Source organism: Rhinoderma darwinii, chromosome 7, assembly GCF_050947455.1.
Source record: "Rhinoderma darwinii isolate aRhiDar2 chromosome 7, aRhiDar2.hap1, whole genome shotgun sequence".
Classification (NCBI taxonomy): Eukaryota; Metazoa; Chordata; class Amphibia; order Anura; family Rhinodermatidae; genus Rhinoderma; species Rhinoderma darwinii.
Genome location: NC_134693.1, coordinates 124667897 through 124682110, shown reverse-complemented (window position 1 = coordinate 124682110; position 14214 = coordinate 124667897). Strand labels below are relative to the sequence as shown.

The 14214-nt window shown below is 40.9% G+C and overlaps 1 long non-coding RNA gene across 1 annotated transcript in view; it reads left to right on the top strand.

Moving 5' to 3' along the window:
* The window catches only part of LOC142658154 (uncharacterized), a 43800-nt gene extending 30432 nt beyond the window's left edge, over positions 1 to 13368 (top strand). The window contains exon 3 of the long non-coding RNA XR_012850046.1: positions 12999 to 13368. This is a non-coding gene — a long non-coding RNA (uncharacterized LOC142658154). The remainder of the gene's footprint in view (positions 1 to 12998) is intronic.
* Positions 13369 to 14214: the final 846 nt, after the last annotated feature.

The window sequence follows — 14214 nt, the reverse complement described above, 5'->3', positions numbered from 1 at the left end:
CCAAACAGCAGTTTATCATCACAAATGGGGTATTGCCGCACTCAGGACAAATTGGGCAACAAAATGTAGTATTTTATTTCTTGTGAAAATAAGAACTTTTGAGCTAAAACGACATATTATTGGAAAAAATATTATTTTTTTTAATTCCCAGCCCAACTCAAATAAGTTCTGTGAAGAAACTATGGAGTCTAAATGGTCACAACACCCATAAATGAATTCCTTGAGGGGTGTAGTTTCCAAAATGGGGTGACTTCTAGTGGGTTTCCATTGCTTTGATACCTCTGGGGCTCTGCAAATGCGAGATGGCACCCGAAAACAAAACCAGCAAAATCTGCACTCCAAAGAACACACAGCGCTACTTCACTTCTGAGGCCTCCCATGGGCCCAAACTGCAGTTTATCGCCACAAATGGGGTATTGCCGCACTAAGGACAAATTGGGCAACAAAATGGGGTATTTTGTTCCCTGTGAAAATAATAAATTTTGATCACAAATGACATCTTATTGGAAAAAATGAAATTTTTTTAATTTCACAGCCCAATTCAAATAGGTGCTGTGAAAAAAACTGTGCGGTCAAAATGGTAACAACAACCATAAATGAATTCCTTGAGGGGTGTAGTTTCCAAAATGGGGTCACTATTAGGGGATTCCTACTGTTTTGGCACCTCAACACCTCTTCAAACCTGGCATGCTGCCTAAAATATATTCTAATAAAAAAGAGGACTCAAAATGCACTAGGTGCTTCTTTGCTTCTAGGGCTTGTGTTTTAGTCCATGAGCGCAGTAGAGCCACATGTGGGACATTTCTAAAAACTGCAGAATCTGGACAATACATATTTAGTAGTGTTTCTCTGGTAAAACCTTCTGTGTTACAGAAAAAAAATGAATACAATTGAAATTCAGCAAGAAAAATGAAATTTGCAAATTTCACCTCAATTTTGCTTTAATTCTTGTGAAATGCCTGAAGGGTTAATAAACTTTCTAAATGCTGTTTTGAATACTTTGAGGGGTCTAGTTTTTAAAATGGGGTGTTTTATCAGGGTTTCTAATACATAGGCCCCTCAAAGCCTCTTCAGAACTGAAGAAGTACCTTAAAAAAAAGGATTTTGAAATTTTCTTAAAAATATGAGAAATTGCTGTTTAGGTTCTAAGCCTTGTAACGTCCAAGAAAAATAAAAGAATGTTCAAAAAACAATGCCAATCTAAAGTAGACATATGGGAAGTGTGAACTAGTAACTATTTTGGGTGGTATAACCGTCTGTTTTACAAGCAGATGCATTAAAATTCTGAAAAATGCTATTTTTTCCAAATTTTCACTACATTTTGCAATTTTTCACCAATAAACACTGAATATATCGACCAAATTTTACCACGAATATGAAGCCCAATGTGTCACGAGAAAACAATCTCAGAATCGCTTGGATAGGTTTAAGCATTCCGACGTTATTACCACATAAAGTGAAATATGTCAGATTTGAAAAATGGGCTCTGAGCCTTAAGGCCAAAACTAGGCTGCGTCCTTAAGGGGTTAAAGAGGCTCTGTCACCACATTATAAGTGCCCTATCGCCTACATAAGGAGATGGGCGCTATAATGTAGGTGACAGTAATGCTTTTTATTTAGAAAAACAATCTATTTTTACCACTTTATGAGCAATTTTAGCTTTATGCTAATTAGTTTCTTAATGCCCAACTGGGCGTGTTTTTACTTTAGACCAAGTGGGCGTTGTACAGAGGAGTGTATGACGCTGACCGATCAGTGACCAATCAGCGTCATGCACTTCTCTCCATTCATTTAGTCAGCGCATAGTGACACTGGGTTGCTCACTATGTGCTGTCTTATACTGACATATTAACGTTACTGAAGTGTTTAGACAGTGAATAGACATTCCTTCCAGCCAGGACGGGATGTTTATTCACAATCCCGACACTTCGGTAAACGTTTCTGTGGTACTTACAGCACAGCAAGTGTAATCTCGCAAGATCTCGCTGTAAATTACAGGTTACAGCGAGATTACGCTTTGCTCTGCTGTAAGTACCACAGAAACATTAAAGAAGTGTCGGGATTGTGAATATACATCCTGTCCTGGCTGGAAGGAATGTCTATTCTCTGTCTAAACACTTCAGTAACGTTAATATGTCAGTATAAGACAGCACATAGTGAACAACTCAGTGTCACTATGCGCTGACTAAATGAATGGAGAGAAGTGCATGACGCTGATTGGTCACTGATTGGTCAGCGTCATACACTCCTCTGTACAACGCCCACTTGGATGTGAGTGCTCAGTCTGCCTGATGTTTGTGACTCTATTTGTCTGTGTGTCTCTGTGTTTGTGTGTGTATAAGTTCCAGTATGTGTGTCTTTGTGTGTGTGTATTTTTGTGTCTAAGTGTCTATATATGTATCTCTGTATGTGTATATATTTCTGTGCGTGCATCTACTACATTAGCTGTACTGAAAGTTATCACTGTGTGTTATCTGTGGTGTTACATAGGACTGCAGGTAACATCTACATTATCTGTACTCTGAGTTGTCACTGTGTTATCTGTGGTGTTACATAGGACTGCCAGTAACAGCTACTACATTATCTGTACTCAGAGACTTATCACTGTGTAATATCTGTGGTGTTGCATAGGACTGCAGGTAATATAACTACATTATCTGTACTCAGAGAGTTATCACTGTGTGTTATCTGTGGTGTTACATAGGACTGCAGGTGACATCTACTACATTATCTGTACTCAGAGTTATCACTGTGTTATCTTTGGTGTTACATAGGACTGCATGTAACATCTACTACATTATCTGTACTCAGACTTATCACTGTGTGTAGGGCTGGGTGATTTTGCAAAAAAATAAAATCTAGATTTTTGTCAACCCTATGGACGATTTTTTATTTGATTGATGATTTTCTTATTTTTAGGAATAATTAAGGAATTACTGTTCATGCATTTCCCTCATCTCAAAGAAATACCAAGACACAATTATTTTACATAAGAGAATTGCAGGCATAGTTATCCAATAATATATATTGATTATCAGGATTGTCCCTTAGCTGCTACGTGTTATCACGCTCACTTATAAAAGGGACAATGCTGATAATCATCATATATACAGTGGAGGAAATAAGTATTTGATCCCTTGCTGATTTTGTAAGTTTGCCCACTGTCAAAGACATGAACAGTCTAGAATTTTTAGGCAAGGTTAATTTTACCAGTGAGAGATAGATTATATTAAAAAAAAAACAGAAAATCACATTGTCAAAATTATATATATTTATTTGCATTGTGCACAGAGAAATAAGTATTTGATCCCTTTGGCAAACAAGACTTAATACTTGGTGGCAAAACCCTTGTTGGCAAGCACAGCAGTCAGACGCTTTTAGTAGTTGATGATGAGGTTTGCACACATGTTAGATGGAATTTTGGCCCACTCCTCTTTGCAGATCATCTGTAAATCATTAAGATTTCGAGGCTGTCGCTTGGCAACTCGGATCTTCAGCTCCCTCCATAAGTTTTCGATGGGATTAAGGTCTGGAGACTGGCTAGGCCACTCCATGACCTTAATGTGCTTCTTTTTGAGCCACTCCTTTGTTGCCTTGGCTGTATGTTTCGGGTCATTGTCGTGCTGGAAGACCCAGCCACGAGCCATTTTTAATGTCCTGGTGGCGGGAAGGAGGTTGTCACTCAGGATTTGAAGGTACATGGCTCCATCCATTCTCCAATTGATGCGGTGAAGTAGTCCTGTGCCCTTAGCAGAGAAACACCCCCAAAACATAATGTTTCCACCTCCATGCTTGACAGTGGGGATGGTGTTCTTTGGGTCATAGGCAGCATTTCTCTTCCTCCAAACACGGCGAGTTGAGTTAATGCCAAAGAGCTCAATTTTAGTCTCATCTGACCACAGCACCTTCTCCCAATCACTCTCAGAATCATCCAGATGTTCATTTGCAAACTTCAGACGGGCCTGTACATGTGCCTTCTTGAGCAGGGGGACCTTGCGGGCACTGCAGGATTTGAATCCATTACGGCGTAATGTGTTACCAATGGTTTTCTTGGTGACTGTGGTCCCAGCTGCCTTGAGATCATTAACAAGTTCCCCCCGTGTAGTTTTTGACTGAGCTCTCACCTTCCTCAGGATCAAGGATACCCCACGAGGTGAGATTTTGCATGGAGCCCCAGATCGATGTCGATTGACAGTCATTTTGTATGTCTTCCATTTTCTTACTATTTCACCAACAGTTGTCTCCTTCTCACCCAGCGTCTTACTTATGGTTTTGTAGCCCATTCCAGCCTTGTGCAGGTCTATGGTCTTGTCCCTGACATCCTTAGAAAGCTCTTTGGTCTTGCCCATGTTGTAGAGGTTAGAGTCAGACTGATTAATTGAGTCTGTGGACAGGAGTCTTTTATACAGGTGAGTCGGTGACCATGTAAGACAGCTGTCTTTAATGCAGGCACCAAGTTGATTTGGAGCGTGTAACTGGTCTGGAGGAGGCTGAACTCTTAATGGTTGGTAGGGGATCAAATACTTATTTCTCTGTGCACAATGCAAATAAATATATATAATTTTGACAATGTGATTTTCTGTTTTTTTTTTAATATAATCTATCTCTCACTGGTAAAATTAACCTAGCCTAAAAATTCTAGACTGTTCATGACTTTGACAGTGGGCAAACTTACAAAATCAGAAAGGGATCAAATACTTATTTCCTCCACTGTATATTTGGCTCAGAGAATAAAAAGAGCCACTATGAGGGCAGAGGAACGCCAGGAACAACGAGAAACCAATTCCCAAAGCAAGGCGTTAAGAAGGCAAAACCCTGAAGTAAGACAAGCCTGTAATGAACAACCTCGTTCTCCAAGATCACAATTATAAATATTCATCATTCATAGTAATAAATTTTTTTTGTCACATAATCCTATATATAGCCCCTCAAACATTTTTTCCACGATTGATGTTAAGCTCACTGGTCTATAATTACCTGGGGAAGACCTAGAACCCTTTTTGAAAATAGGCACCACATTTGCCGTGCGCCAGTCCCTTGGCACTATACTAGTCACTAGAAAAACGAAAAATATTTGTAATGGAAACATTGGTACACATTTATTATCCAGTTTATGCCTGATTTTGGCAGAAATTGCACAGGTTAAAAAGTAGAAAAATGGCACCAAAATTGTGCCAATTTTGAGCAAAAATATACAGCATTTATCTTTCCACGCAAAAAAAAAAAGCAGGTGAGAAAAGTTGCCATGGTCAAGCTTTAAATGTGCTTTAGACTTATTTATCAAATGCCAAGGTAAAAAAGGCGCAAATTAATGACTGCTTATAGTAGGTGTAAAAATAAAATAAAACAGTAACACAATTCCATGGATCTTATAATTAGGTGCAATTCCCACCCAACGCCTCCCTCCAATTGCTGCAAAATATGTCATTATTAATAAATTTGGGCCATTGTCTTGCATTACAAAATCTGTACAGACGTGTATAGGGAGAGTCTGGAGAAGGGCTGCAGCTCTGTATATGTCTAATAGTTGGAGAGTATACGTGTGTACTGTATTTTTCATTGACTCTAATAACATACCTGGTCTACACCTCCCAGGACACTTTGCTCTGCTCCAGTTTCCCCTATTAATTTCCCAAATGACCTAACCTGGTCTGAATAAAGTAACTGCTGTTAACGTTTTTAACAATTTCATTAATTAGGCCAGGCTAACTCCATAGGAGATGAGAGCGTGGAGTCTGGGGTGCAATGGAGGAAGAAGTCCTCAAATATTTGTAATGCTTTTCTTCTCTTATTTTTAATTTCTAAAATATATCCTTCGATACTTTTAAGTTGCAAAAATATGTGGAGTTCTAATTATTGTGTTCAGGTGTTTAACCAGTTCAGAACCGGGCTATTTTGAGTCTTCAGGACCAGACACCGTTTAGCCCTTTTTAGCATGTGTTAGTTAAATGGCTATAACTTTTTAGGTTTCAGCTATTTTTTTGGGTAATAACATAGTTTTACCCTAAAATAGACCTTTTATTTGTGATCGTCATTGTCTACCGTAAATTTTAATATATTACATGTCTATATTAGGGTAATTGGGTCAGCGCTAGCGTTACAACAATGATTGGCGGGGCGGAACGTTTTTTTTTGGGGTGGGTATTTTATGTGTATTTATTATTAATTGTTTTTTTGCACTTTACTTTACTATTTTTTATTTCTATGGTCTGTCCCCCAAAGGTCAAAAAAGACCTTTGGATAACTTTATATATTTTTTTTCTTTCTTTTACACCGTGTTTTTCTACTGTAACTGGAGCTGCTCAGCAGCCCCAGTTACAGGGGGAATCAGCCCTCTCATAGTGACGATTGTCACTAATAGGGCTGTGCTGGGTCTAGTAAGACCCAGCAGCCGTCTGTCGGTAACGGCACCCGGCGATCATGTGATCAGTCACATGATCACCGGGAGATATAGAGACAGCGCCGCTGCTGCTGTCTCTATTCCTATGCACAGCGTTCATTGAGCGTTGTGTAAAAGAGATCGGAGAAGACAGAAGCAGCGAAAGCTGCTTCTATCCTCTCCTCAGGGTCCCCGGCAGTCACTGACAGCCGGAGACCTGACATTCAGCTGCCCGATTGCTCGGGCAGCAAGTTAAAACCCGAGCCGTAAAAAGTCTATGGCTCGGGTTTTAAGGACCCTGACCGCTGGCCGTAAAAACACAGCCAGCGTCCGAGAACCAGTTAAGCCACACCCATTGCAAACAGGTGAATAAAATCAAGCATACAGCCATGTAATCTCCTTAGGTAGTTGTATGGACTTTACTGAAGAGCTCAGTGACTTTAATCGTGGCACTATCATCGTATAACACCTTGCCACAAGGTGTAAATTAAATTTATGATCTGCTAGATCTGCCCTGGTCAACTGTAAGTGCTATTATTTTGAAGTAGAAGCATATAGAAGTAAAAAAAGCTCATATACAAAGTGACAGACCACTGACAGAGATGGGCCACCGGGTGATGAAGCATGTGACACGTAAAAATCGCCTATGCTCTGTTGCATCACTCGCTACAGAGTCCCAAACTGCCTCTAGAAGTTACATCAGCACAAAAACTCTGCGTCAGGAAATTTATGAAATGGGTTCTCATAGTCAAGCAGCTGCTTACAAGCCTAAAATCCCCATGCACAATGCCAAGCATCGGCTGAGTGATGTAAATCAGCTACTGGAGTAGTGGAAACGTGTTCTCTGGAGTGATGAATCAAGGTTTACTATTTGGTGTAGGAGCGATAATTTGCAATGGCTGTTTTTTAGAGTTTGGGCCCCTTTTTCCCAGTAAAGGGTAAAGTTAATGCTACAGCATAAAAAGACATTAGAAATAATTGTATGCTTCCAACTTTGTGGTAACAGTTTAGGGTTTGGACCTTTCCTGTTCCAGTATGACTATGCCCCTGGTGTGGAGGAACTCGAGTGGCTGCAAAGAGCCCTGACCTTAACCCCATTCAACACCTTTGGGATGAATTGGAATGTTGATTGGGAGCCAGGCCCTCTCCTCCAACACCAGTGCCTGACCTCACAAATGCTCTTTTGGCTGAACATGCACAAATTCCCACAGTTACACTATAAAATCTTGTGGAAAGTTTTTTTTTTATAGAAGAGTGAAGGCTGCAAAAAGGGATCCAACTCCATAGTAACGCCATTGGTTTTGGAATTCGTTTTTCATCAAGCTTAAATAGGTGAGATGGCTGGATGTCCTCATACTATTGGCCATATCAAGTATCTGTTATTCCAAAAAGTCTAAAAGCTGACACTTGTCTCTAGAACAGAACTCCCTTTGACTGTCGAGGACCCATGTAATTTGTCATGACATCAAATGCTTGGCGCAGCTAAAGATTATCATCATACTAAAAGTCAGGCTCTTAGCTTTCAAATAACTCTTCGTAAAATATTCCGGGAGCAGCACTCGTTTGAAGTCGAAAAGCAGCATGAAAAGTTTTACTTCCTGTTGCTGTGTCACAGGTAAGGGAGGGGTGGGAGGAAAATGAGAGCAGGAAGAAAGATCAACCCTGTTACTGTCATCTCTGTAATCTCTGCACACCCTGAACTTTTATTTTTAGCAGATATTGCACATCTTAGTCTCTGCTTGAGTCAGACTTTTAACAACAAATATGAATGTGTAAGTTTTTTACAAAATGCAAAATAGCATGACGTCATCCATGATAGTAAAGTCCTTAATGCAAAATTGCATGACGTCATCCATGATAGTAAAGTCCTGGGTGGCATTTTCACAATGTGGCAGGTATCTACTTTCAGAAAATATATGCATATGGGTGTACAATATTATTTTTTCGTTTTTTAGTTTTATAATTTAGATTTTGGGTTTGTCAAAAGTGTGATTGTCCTGGCAGCAAATGTAGATGTCACGTTGGGTTTGTGGACCCACTGGGCCGTACCGCCTTGACGGTATGGCAGCTGGCCAACAGGGCGCAGGTAACAGTCTATAGTTTGTATAGGGTACCTGTGGCAGCTCGGACAGTGGCAAGGCAGGCTCGGCTGGGACTAGGCAGCAGGCAGACATGAGACGTGGTGTAGCAGGACAGGCATGATATGCAGCACAGCATGACTACAGCTCAGCACGGCACTTGACCAGGATAGCACCGGATACAGGATACAGGTACGGGAAACACTGGGAACTGGAAAACACTAGGAGACCATTTGCACAAACAAACTACAACAACAACAACAACAACGCTCAGGCATGGGAGGAAGGGGCTGGGCCCTTCTTATAGTCCAGGATACTCATGGGCTAATTTTGCATTAAAGTCCGGTGTCCCTTTAAGAGCGGGCACGAGCATGCGTGCACACCCTACGTGTCCCGGCCGAGGTGAGCGGAAGTGAGCGCTAACGTCTCCTGAGGAGGGGACTGGGGCCAGCGCTCGCAGACCCATGGCTGCGGCCGTCAGGAGGTGAGTGAGCCTGACGGCCCGTGGCCATGGACATGACTGTAGATTTCACGAGATCAGGAGTAGAAGATTAAGCAAACGGTTAATTTCTCTGATTAAAAAAACAAAGTTGCAGTAGGAGATTTTGTGGTCTTGAAGGTTCTCTACCCTTATAAGTGAGTCCTAAATAGTTTTCTATGACCGTCTAATAATTCAGAATATCTGATAATCCCGTGCCTATCAGGTCCCACTAATGCCAAATAGAAGGATTTGTAGTGTATATATTATTTAATGAATCCTTTTTAACATCTTATGTAAAAGAACCTCTCCAAAATGTGCATCAGTCTGATTTAAAGTAAATCTTGAAACCGATAACTAAGTTATATCATTTTTAGATCATACTCTCAGAAGATGCACATTTGGTCCCTAAACTTTACCTTAGATCTATGTTTGATTTATTATCTTGATGTAAAAAGGATTCTGCTCAACATTTCATGTGTCCCTCTTGGCATATTACATAGATGGATGGCTGTTATAATATTACAAGCAGGTTGTCTGTATGATCACTGGGGAGATTGCTGCATTTTTACATCAATATTCAATCCCTTAATTTCTGGAATGACACTGTCAGCAGCAAAACACAAGAAAATGAATTATGACATTTCTGTTGATCCAGTAGAGATGGACGTGTCTGGTTCCGTATTATTAACATCAACCATTCAGAGCGGCCCCTATGAGACTAATCATACCCTATACTATACTAAGCCATTTGATGTCTGATAATAAGACCCTATTGCTCTACACATGGATGTATGCTACAGATGACAATGATGTGTCCACCTTTGAAAATCAAATTACAGTTTATACATAAATATATTCTACACAAACATTTGAGAAACTTTGTAAAACTTTGTAAAAGTCATGGTGCAATCGCGGCAACTTGACCTGTGGGCAGCGGTTTGTTGCCATCGAGTCCTAACCTTAATATAAACGATGTATCAATATATCATCATACATGGGTGACTTGTAGCTTTATCATGCTGCACAAATCCCCTGCAATTACATGTTTTTGGAACAGTCTATAGGAGACCTCTAATCATGGAAACATACACATTGCTCCAAATGTCAGCATGACGGCAGGCTCACCAGAGAATTCCCCTACTGTCTTCCTCCACTGCTTGCCTGTCTTTGCAAGAGGAGACAAAGAACATTAAGCCCCACCCTAATGGCTAACATTAAGCCCCACCCTAATGACTAACATTAAACCCCACCCTAATGACTAACATTAAGCCCCACCCTAATGACTAACATTAAGCCCCACCCAGCCAAAAATGGAAGGGATCGGAAGAAAACTGTGTTCTTTGCAAGACTTCTACAAGTTTGTATCCTGATCTTCCAAACATCCTGCGGACTGACATATACTGGGGGCAAGTTTATCTCCTGTTTTCTTGTATCATTTATTTTTAGGTTTAGTGTTCCTTTAAAATGTTATATGAATCTGTAATTACCAAAGAAAGAAAAGGTACATGGGTGAGTCCACACGTGGCTGTCCTATCATGCGATTTTCCGAAAATTGTTTTAAAATGCTGCAACAAATCCATAACATGTGGTCTTGCCTGTAAGAGATAAAGTAACCTTATGTTTCAATCAATCAGTCAATCTGTAGGCTCCATCAAAAATCTGTTCTGACTCCAGGTAAGTACCTAGGGCTAGGACAAAGTACTTTCATGCCCTAAGAAAGATAAATGTATTAGGACCGGACCCCAAATTTAATCAGAGCTGAGATCAAAGCAAAATAATTTCTCCATTTATTTTCCACCCTTAGATCTTTGTAATATATTTGGATAGGTATTACCCTCTTACAATTTTATATATAATATGTTGGAGTAATTCACACTAGGTGTACACCACCAATTGTCGATACATGAATAAAGGAACGGGGAGTAGGAGAAGTAGTGTGTTTCATCAATGTAAAAAATAAAAAATACTTTATTGAATTGTTATTAAAAACAATGTTAGATGAAAAAATGACGTTGTGCCAAAGTCCCCTAAATTGGCACACTATGACAATATTATGTCTGAATTCAAATGCTCCGAATTATTAAGGATATATGTATCTAGCCTCCCCCTCTGTATAAGCGAGGAGGCTCTGTAATAGTCCCTAGTCCAGAGATTGGAGTGTTGAATAATGGCAAATGGCTGTCACTAAGGGGGGATTCACACGAGCGTGTATTCGGTCCGTGCGGGCCGCGTGGTTTTCACGCGGCACGCATGGACCAATACAAGTCTATGGGGCAGTACAGACAGTCCGTGCTTTTTGCGCAGCGTTTGTCTGCTGCGCAAAAAGCGCGACAGGTTCAATAACTCTGCGTATTTCGCGCATCACGCACCCATTGAAGTCAATGGGTGCGTGAAAACCACGCGCACCACACGGAAGCACTTCCGTGGGACGAGCGTGATTCGCGCAACAGCAGTGAAAAGGATGAATGAAAACAGAAAAGCACCACGTGCTTTTCTGTTTCCGAACATCCAAACGGAGTGTCTTTGCGATGAGCGAAGCCGGACAAGCGAACCGAACTTCACCGGGTTCGGCCGAATTCGTTTTGGCCGAACCCGGCAAAAAAATTATCGGTACGCGACGTCAGGAGATAGTCACTGTCCATGGTGCTGAAAGAGTTAAACTGTTTCAGCACCATGGACCGTGACTTCCGATCCCAATATACATGAACCTGTAGAAAAAAAAACGAAGTTCTGACTTACCGCTAACTCCCGGCTTCTTCCTCCAGTCTGACCTCCCGGGATGACAATTAAGTCCAAGTGACAGCTCCAGCCAATCACAGGCCAAGCACAGGCTGCAGCGGTCACATGGACTGGCGCGTCATCCAGGGAGGTGGGGCCCGATGTCGAGAGGCGCGTCACCAAGGACGCGTCACCAAGGCAACGGCCGGGAAGTTCTCGGTAAGTACGAACTTTTTCTTTTTTTTCTACAGGTTTTGCGATATTGTGTTCGGCATTCACTGTCGAGGGTGCTGAAAGAGTTAGCTCTTTCAGCACCTTGGACAGTGACGGCCGTCGACTAGCCTCATCTCTATGATGGCGGCTGCGCGAAAATCACGCAGCCGCGCATCAGACACGGATGACACACGCAGCTGTCAAATGGTTTTTGCGCGCGCAAAACGCTGCGTTGTTTTCGCGCGCAAAAACGCAACGCTCGTGTGAATCTGCCCTTAAGGTTCCTCCAACGGGCTGTAAATAAAGCCCAGCGGTGGAGAAATCCCTGCATCAATATAACCATAGTGGGTTGCATGTACATGTGTCCTGTGTAAGTAGACACAGCACAGCAGAGTTGAAACTGCTGCGTACTAGCGAAGTAGACTGAGTAACAGTCACTGACGGGCGGCCGCTCAGCTGAATTACCTAGATAATGATCTTTAGTTAGCGTGTTTGTAAATTTTCCGCCTGTCAGGCAGTGTAACAACCTATACTAAGCTGATATTATACCCACAGACCTAGGTGTCGAGGCTTGCTATAAATCATGTGGGCTAACAAATAGGCTGTAGTCAACTTTGTATCTCAGATCTTTGTAGTCTTCTACTCCTGCTGTCATACTGGATCATGATGCCATCCAGCGTCGGGTCATTGTGTGTGCTCAGAGAAGAAGGGTATTAGAGAGCCAGTAGCGGTGTTATGTAAGTCATACTCCCTCTGCCACTGGTACAAATAAGCAACTCGCTCACTGGGACTGCTAGAAACGGTCATTGGTTGAACACTTCCATTAGTCTGAGAAATTAGGCGCTCATTGATCATTGGCATCTTTTGTTTATTTTCAATGAAATTGAGCCAATCCCATCCTTGGTTGTGAGCTGGTGCCATAGGCGGTCGTCTACCCTGCCTAAACCTCGTCGCAGCCTTGCAGGTTAGCATTGCTTATGGCAATTAGCGCATTATATTAAGTGATGATGTATTTTTATTACAAACTTAATTAATACACATTGTAAATAATATTATACCTGTAAGTTCTATTTTCCTCTCCTGATCTATCTATTTTGTACAATATTTTTCTTGCCACTTTTGAATCCAGATGAAATATATTGTGGAAATTCTTGTCAGTGCTGCGAAAGTGATAGATATACAAACGTACCTTGTGAAGAATGATCCCGTCATGGCGTCCCGTTAATCTGTTTGCAATGACTTCAACATAAACCAAGGAATGACAAGGAGAAGTTATTGATGATGCTCTACCTTGCTGAGTCCTCGGCATTCCTTGGTAGACACATCACCAGCACACCTCGCTGTATTCTGGTTGGCATCCATCAAGATAGGTGTAATACTAAAGTTTCAGTAGGTAATACTTTAGGCGACATTTTTATTCCAATGACTTTAATGTTATTTATTAACAGTCCAATTTGATGTTTCTTTCCCTTGGACTAACATACAGGCATAGAATATTTTATCCATCAACATTTTACGTAGAAATTTCCAGAATGAAGTGTAAATCTCATCAGGCACATAGACCTACTGACAATCTAATTAAGTCTATTGAGACTGGAAGACCATTATCTGAAGACTGGTGTTGGGGGAGATATGACGGGTAGGATAATTTTTTTCTCTGTTTGATCCTGTTTCTGGGGAAATGAGTGGCACCAGAGCCAACTGACCACCACATATTATCTGCTCCACTAAAATGACATCTATGTATGGAAAGGTTGAACATACATATTATTGGCGCAGCAGTAGTGCCAGCTAAATTACCATTAGGTTGGCAGTTATTTAGTAAGTATGACTGCCATTATACAGTGCACTCAACTTCCAATGATTCGAGCCTGTGCATTTTGATAAACTAGGCAATGAAGTGTAATAAACCCACTCTAAGTTTTAGGCTCCAGGCATACCGTTGAGGTACATTGAACCATATGGAAAAAATGCATGCAACTATATGGAAAACAGTTGCATACATTAGCTATTGATAACATTGTACAAAAAGCAAATACTATAGAATAGTTGAATAGTGTAGAAGCCTATGTATTGTTCTATACAGCAAAAAATAAAATAAAAAAAAAGGGTCCAGATCTAGTATATCTTTAATCTGTTGAAATCTAAAGGTATAGACCAATGAGCATGGTTTAAAGGGCTTAAAAGGAAACTACAGTGAAAACCAAAGTTTCACATGTGACCTGTAATCATGAAATCTGATATCACTGCTGTCACTTGTAGGTTTCTGAATAAAGAAAAAAAATAAGGTGGAAAGTGTAGGGCCATTACATAGCAGCAATCCAGGAATTCACTTGGTTGCAACT